General features: G+C 40.8%; 1 long non-coding RNA gene across 1 annotated transcript; it reads left to right on the top strand.

Annotated features, from left to right (window-relative positions):
- The first annotated feature begins 3,087 nt into the window (after positions 1-3,087).
- LOC109960732 (uncharacterized) lies at positions 3,088-3,673 on the top strand. Its single transcript, XR_002275041.1, has 3 exons — positions 3,088-3,223; positions 3,312-3,347; positions 3,589-3,673. It is a non-coding gene; the product is annotated as an uncharacterized LOC109960732 (long non-coding RNA).
- The last annotated feature ends 2,414 nt before the right edge of the window (positions 3,674-6,087 follow it).

The raw sequence follows: 6,087 nt of genomic DNA, 5'->3' as shown, positions 1-6,087 counted from the left end.
TTATAATGATGGTGAGTTTGACACAAATGAACAAACTGATGAGGATGAAGATGATGATAATAATGATGATAATGAAACTGATGAGAATGAGGATGATGACAATGAAGATGGTAAAGATGATGATTAGGTGATAACAATAATGACAACAGTGACAAACTTTACATTAGGATGTTGATAAAATCGATAACCATGGTGATGACAATCTTTTTTTATTATGATGTACTTAATTTCCTTCAGATTTTGTCTTCATACATACACAGCAAAGCTAGTGAGAGAAACAGAAGGAGAAAAGCAAGAGAGATGAGTTGTTAAACCTCGGTTTACTCCTGCTATATTCTATTTCTATTCAGCCAAATTAACAAGTTATTTCTCTATTTCTGTTATCAGATATCTGAATAAATATTAAATTTGATCACAGCTCATGAAATACAGTCATGTCAAAAAGAAAGTACACCCTCCTTCAATGCTGTGTTTTTATTGATCAGGGGCTAAAACTGTTGTATGGTCCTCACCAACATCTATAAGCAATATTTCAATATGTGGTCACTGTTTCCCAAAAGTAAACCAACATTCAGAAACCAGGTTGGAAAAAAAAGTACACCCTTCCTACTTCCACAGTGGCTGAGAGTAATCAGCAGCCAGGTGTTACGAATCAAATGCACAGGATTAGTCAGTCATTAAGAAGTGTGACTGCCTCTATACTGTAAAGGTTTTGGCAGTTTGGTGTTCTGGAGCACTGAGGTGTGTGTCTACATCATGCCAAGAACAGGGGACATCAGCCAGGACCTCAGAGAAGCGATTATCACTACTCATCAGTCTGGGAAGGGTTGTAAGGCCAGACAATCTGAAATCCACTGTTCTACAGTAAGAAAGACTGTTTAGAAATGAAAAGCCTTCAATAAAGCTGCCAATCGTCTCAGGAGTGGGTGTCCTGACAAATTCAGTCTAAGGCCAAATCGTTTAATGGTCAGAGAAATGAAGCAAAACCCAAGAGACCTGCACTTGACCTGCAGGCCACTGTAAGTACATTAGATGTTTATGTTCATGTTCATGTTAGCACAATTAGAAAAAGACTGAACAAAAATGACTTTCACAAAAAGGTGTCTAGGAAAAAGTCCCTTCTCTTCAAAAGGAATATGGCAGCACGACTTAGGTTTGCAAATTGCATCTGAACCGGTCACTGAGATGACAATGAACTCCACTTTGCATCAAAATATTCTTGAGGCAAATGTGAGGCCATCTGTCCAGCAGCTCTTGCTGGGCTGAAACCGGGTCATGCAACAAAACAGTGATCTCAAGCAAACCAGCAAATCTTAACAGCTAAAGAAGAACAAAATCAACATGCTGGATCGGCCAAGTCAAAGTCCAGACCTCAACCCCACTGAGATGCTGTGCCAGGATGTTAAGAGAGCTGTGCATAAATGAGCACTCTCAACTCTCTGAATGAAGCAGATGAGCCCCACTCTCCTGTTCTCTGTTTGAGGAAGAGTGAGTGAGTCTGTACATCAGCAGGTACAGGAAGTGTCGAGGGAGAGGGAGTACTAGTAGCTACTGATGTACTGAACGGTGTCAGCAGCAAAGCATACAACCAGCTACGACGAGTCCTGAGGGGAAGTGTGTCAGTCTGTCTGCTGCTGCACTGCTTAAAGCTACACTTTGTGTTACAATACTCCAGTGAGATTTTAGTATTATTAAAGCTGAAAAGCTTTAATTGATACAATTGGAAGTTTGGAAACATACAGAAGGTGAGTAGACAGAAGAAGGTGAAAGCTTTTGTCACTGTTGGTCTTTTGATTGCAAAGTACAGCTATTTCCTAATTGTAGCTGTCCAATGGATCTCATGGTGAGAATCTGTTTGTATAGAATCCATCCAGCACCTCTGCAGGTGAATGTATCGATGTACAGTACCAGTGGAAACTCAATTCCAGTGCTTGCAAGAGCTACTAGACATAGTGATTGATTCATTTAAGACCAGCACTAGATGGAAATTTAAAAAAAAAAGTTCAAAGGTATAATAAATATGAATTATTCGTTTATTCATAAGCCAAATGTGAATCTTTTTTTTTATGCTGTGTAGACATCAGCTTTCTAGCAGAAGAAGCTTTCCTGGTTAAATTCAACATGCACCAGTGCAAGAGAAAGCAACTTGCATTTTTTAGCAGAAGGAAGAGGCCTGAACATGACCTCAGCCACCTCCTTCAAGCCCTCTCTCTCATTCTACCCTCTCACACACACTCACACTCTCTCTCACACACATACTGTACATACACACTGGAGACACCTGTGTAAACTATAGCTACCACCTGCTTGGCACCCGCCTTCTTATCCCCCCCAAAAAACACCCAGGCCAGGGATAACACACACACACACACTCACACACTCACAAACACTACCTTCTAGAAACATCCACCCTCACACTCTGACACACAGACTCACACAGACCAGGAATTTTGCAAGAGAGAAGATTAAACACATGAGATTTGACACCTGCTGAGTCTCTCAAAATGAAAAGAACCTCAGTTACTCTTCATGTCTTTAACTGTTAATAATCGGCACTTTTACCTGAGTGAGCAGGTGGGCCCGCTCAGCCACATCCCAGTCAGTGTGGAGTCAGAAATGTGTAGCTCATTATCATATGAACCAAACGTCCAGCTTATTTAATGTATTTCTCTACCCTTAGTTACCATGTGCATAAAAAGTCAGAATTTTAAAAACATTTCCACTGTTTCTGGAATTTCTTGTCTGCTGATAGGGCTGCAAAGTTTACACCAACCAATGCTAATCAAACCAAAGAGGGGAATAAAACTGTGTGTGAAAGCAGGAGAACAACTAAACAACAAAGACTTAGTGATGTGTTTACAGTAACTACTGCATCATTTGCCTTTTTTCAGTGTTTCAGGAACCCTGTCACACCAGGAAGATGAAATCGCCGATGGATCTCATGGTGAGATCCTCAACTGACTTAACTGCCATCCAAAGCTAGAGAATATTTACACATCATTTTACACCTTTACACAGTATTTTCATCGAATTTTCCACTGATTGGACACAGGTGTGTCTCATCAGTCGTCACCAGTCAGCTTTACAAGATGCTTCACTGCTCAACTCAACGTCAGATAGTCTTCAGTACCCTCCATAGTGCCTATACTGGCCTGTGCCAAGATCTCTGAACACTGCCTGGTACTCTGCATCAGGTTGCTCTGTCGTCTTCCACAGCCATTTGGTCTGTATTTTGCCCATGTTTGACAATTATCCGGGTTGTGCCACTGAATCTAGCCACTCACTGCTAACTGGGGCTTTTTTCTTTTAAGAACACTGGGCCTCGTTCACCAGCCAGTCTTAAGTAGGTAAGAACAGAATCTGTGCACACTCAGGAGCACACTTACACACATTTGGCGCTGGCATTTGTGTGAAACAAATGGTTAATTATTTTTTCTTCAGTTCTGCAGTTATATCAGATTTAAATTACAATAACAGTTTTATTGTTGTTATTAATATACTGTTAATTTCTTTAAGTATCTCGGATATTGTGGCCAGTGTTGAGGCTGTCTGTGTTTGCGTTTGGCCAATTCACTCTTCTTTTTACAGAAGGTCAGACTCAGGGCAGTTAAAGGGACCTGGGTGCACACATGGAGCCGTGTACTGTCCCGCTGCCCTGGTCCAGCTTAGACACCTCTGTGCCAGCCTGTCCTCCTCGACTGGTCAGCATCTGTCCTCAGTGTTTGTTTTGTGGTCTCTGTTTTGAGATCAAACCATCCTGTTACTTCATCAGTTGTGCACCGTTCTCCTTATACAACATTCACTGAATGAGTAATAGCATCCCATGTGTCTGTTTTGTTTCATTTTCATATCCACTACTGACGCTACTAAATATGACAACTTATTACCTGTTCTCCACTTCATAACGCCAAGTTTTTCTTCAGTTTGTCTTTTGATCTTTGCTGTAGTATTCCTGATTTTCCTAACTTCTCTTTTCAGTTTCTGTGTGAGATCTCTGTGTGTGCACACAGACCTGGAGCCTCATGCTCTTTTATGGGCATTGCAGGGGGCGTTAATCTATGCTATACAGGACTGACTGGCACCTGCTTTCAACTTATGAACAAAGTGTAAGAACACAGGTATGAACAATTTTGTGATTTAAGAACATGTTCATGAATCAGATGTAGACTTTTCTTAGGGCCTTTCTTAAGAACAGCTTAAGAAAAACTTAGGAAGGTGCTGATGACTGAGGCCCAGTGTCTTTTGTTTCTGCCTCTTTTGGAGTGGATTTTTGTCCATTATTCTTGTTTGCTCAGGTGGCTCACGTGCCAACCCTTTTTGTTCTCTGTGTGTCCTATATGCTGCATTAAACATGGTTTAAAGCTACACAATGTAACTTAAGGTAGCGTTAGCATTAAACTCCAAATTGGTCCGCTCTGCTCTGCCCAGCAGTCCCTCTCCCTGCTCCACTATGCTCTACTATGCTCCGCTATGCTCTGCCCAGCTCTTCAGATATTTATTATGATATTACAATAAAAGATAATGCAACAAAACTTAATGATAAAGCAAGAAACAATTGAACATCTCTGATTGGTTAGAAAGGTCAGTCTCGCTCTACAACTTTTAGAAGCTAATGTCTCTGCACTTGTGCCAGAACTGTTCAATAAGTCCAGGTCACAGGAGGCTTCGACGGCACCTCTCCACATTAAGACAAGTTTTTGAGCAGATTTCTACAACAAAAATATTTGAAAAAAGTTACATTGCTGACTATTCTTTGCCTCCGAGTCCAATAATTTTACAAAAATGTTGATATATCAATAAAAAAAAAAACATGTTTCACAATGGAATCAAACACCTCCCTCCCGTGGGAAAGTCCGATGTTTTACCATTAATGTCCTCTTTTGTTCATCATAACTACTGCAGCCACTAGAGGGCACCTAATTACAACATCTGTCCATACTGGGAGTTGCATCAACCATATTTATGGGCTTGGTAACGACAAATAATAGCCATTGAATGGCGTGACAACACTCGTATCAGCTGATGGTTGCATTAGTTTATTTTGGGTGTGAGATTAACTGTTAAATTAGAGCTGCATGAAGGGTTTGGAAAAAGTGACCCCAGTATAAAGAAATGTGTTTGTAAAAAGAAAAAAAACTGTAATTGTTTCCTTCTGAAAGAAAAGCTGAAATTTTTATTTCAAAAATAGCAATTCTTTAGTGGAAAAAAGGGACAGCAGTTTCTTCCTCTGTGGTGGATGGTTTGAGTGTTTTTAGAAAAAGGGTGTTCGATGAGTTCAGCTGGAGGAGGAGGAGGAGGATGGAGAAATGTTCCAGAATGCTGATACTGGGGACAGATTATACACACACTCACATACACATTCACAAAAATACACAAAGCAAATCTGAGCCAACACTCATCCACTCCAGCTTCCCCACCCCCCTTACATACACACTTTTATACACTTAAATACTTAGACACACACTTATACACACACACAAACACTCAGTGATCCGGGTGGAATCAAAGGGTATTAGCTGTGCAGTGTTCAGTTCCCCCGGTCCTTTCCCAGCATTCTCCACAGCTGTACGATTACACAGGTGTTTGGCAAAAACACACTGTTAGAGACCGCAGAGGGGCTGACTGTGTGTGTGTGTGCGTGGGTGTGTGTGTGTGTGTGTGCACATGCGTTAGACAAAAAAAAACGAATATGCATGTGTGTTTGCATGTATTCAGTGTGTGCCTGCTTGCACAGCTTCCCCTGTAGGAATGTGTTTTTGTATGTGTGTTTATACCATTAATTCCTTCCAATGACTCATCCCTACCATTTCCTTGACCACCACCATCATCTCCCATTTTAAATTCACTCCTTCATTTTTTTCTTAGTACAGTATCTTAACATTCATTTGAGTCTGTTTTCGCTGAGGACTTCAAATGCGACTGCCTGTGATGAACTGTGGGGTGCTTTGTCACCAAATATCACACAGGTGATCAAATATCTGATGTATGAGATTATCACAAAGTTGCTAGAAACTACCTAATGCATAACTCCACTGTCTTACAAGATACATATCATATCGAGCCAGAGACTTGGAGCTGAATGCTATC

The sequence above is a fragment of the Monopterus albus genome, unplaced genomic scaffold (assembly GCF_001952655.1).
Source record: "Monopterus albus unplaced genomic scaffold, M_albus_1.0 scaffold50.1, whole genome shotgun sequence".
In the NCBI taxonomy this organism is placed as follows: Eukaryota; Metazoa; Chordata; class Actinopteri; order Synbranchiformes; family Synbranchidae; genus Monopterus; species Monopterus albus.
This window is presented reverse-complemented; position numbering and strand designations above follow the sequence as displayed.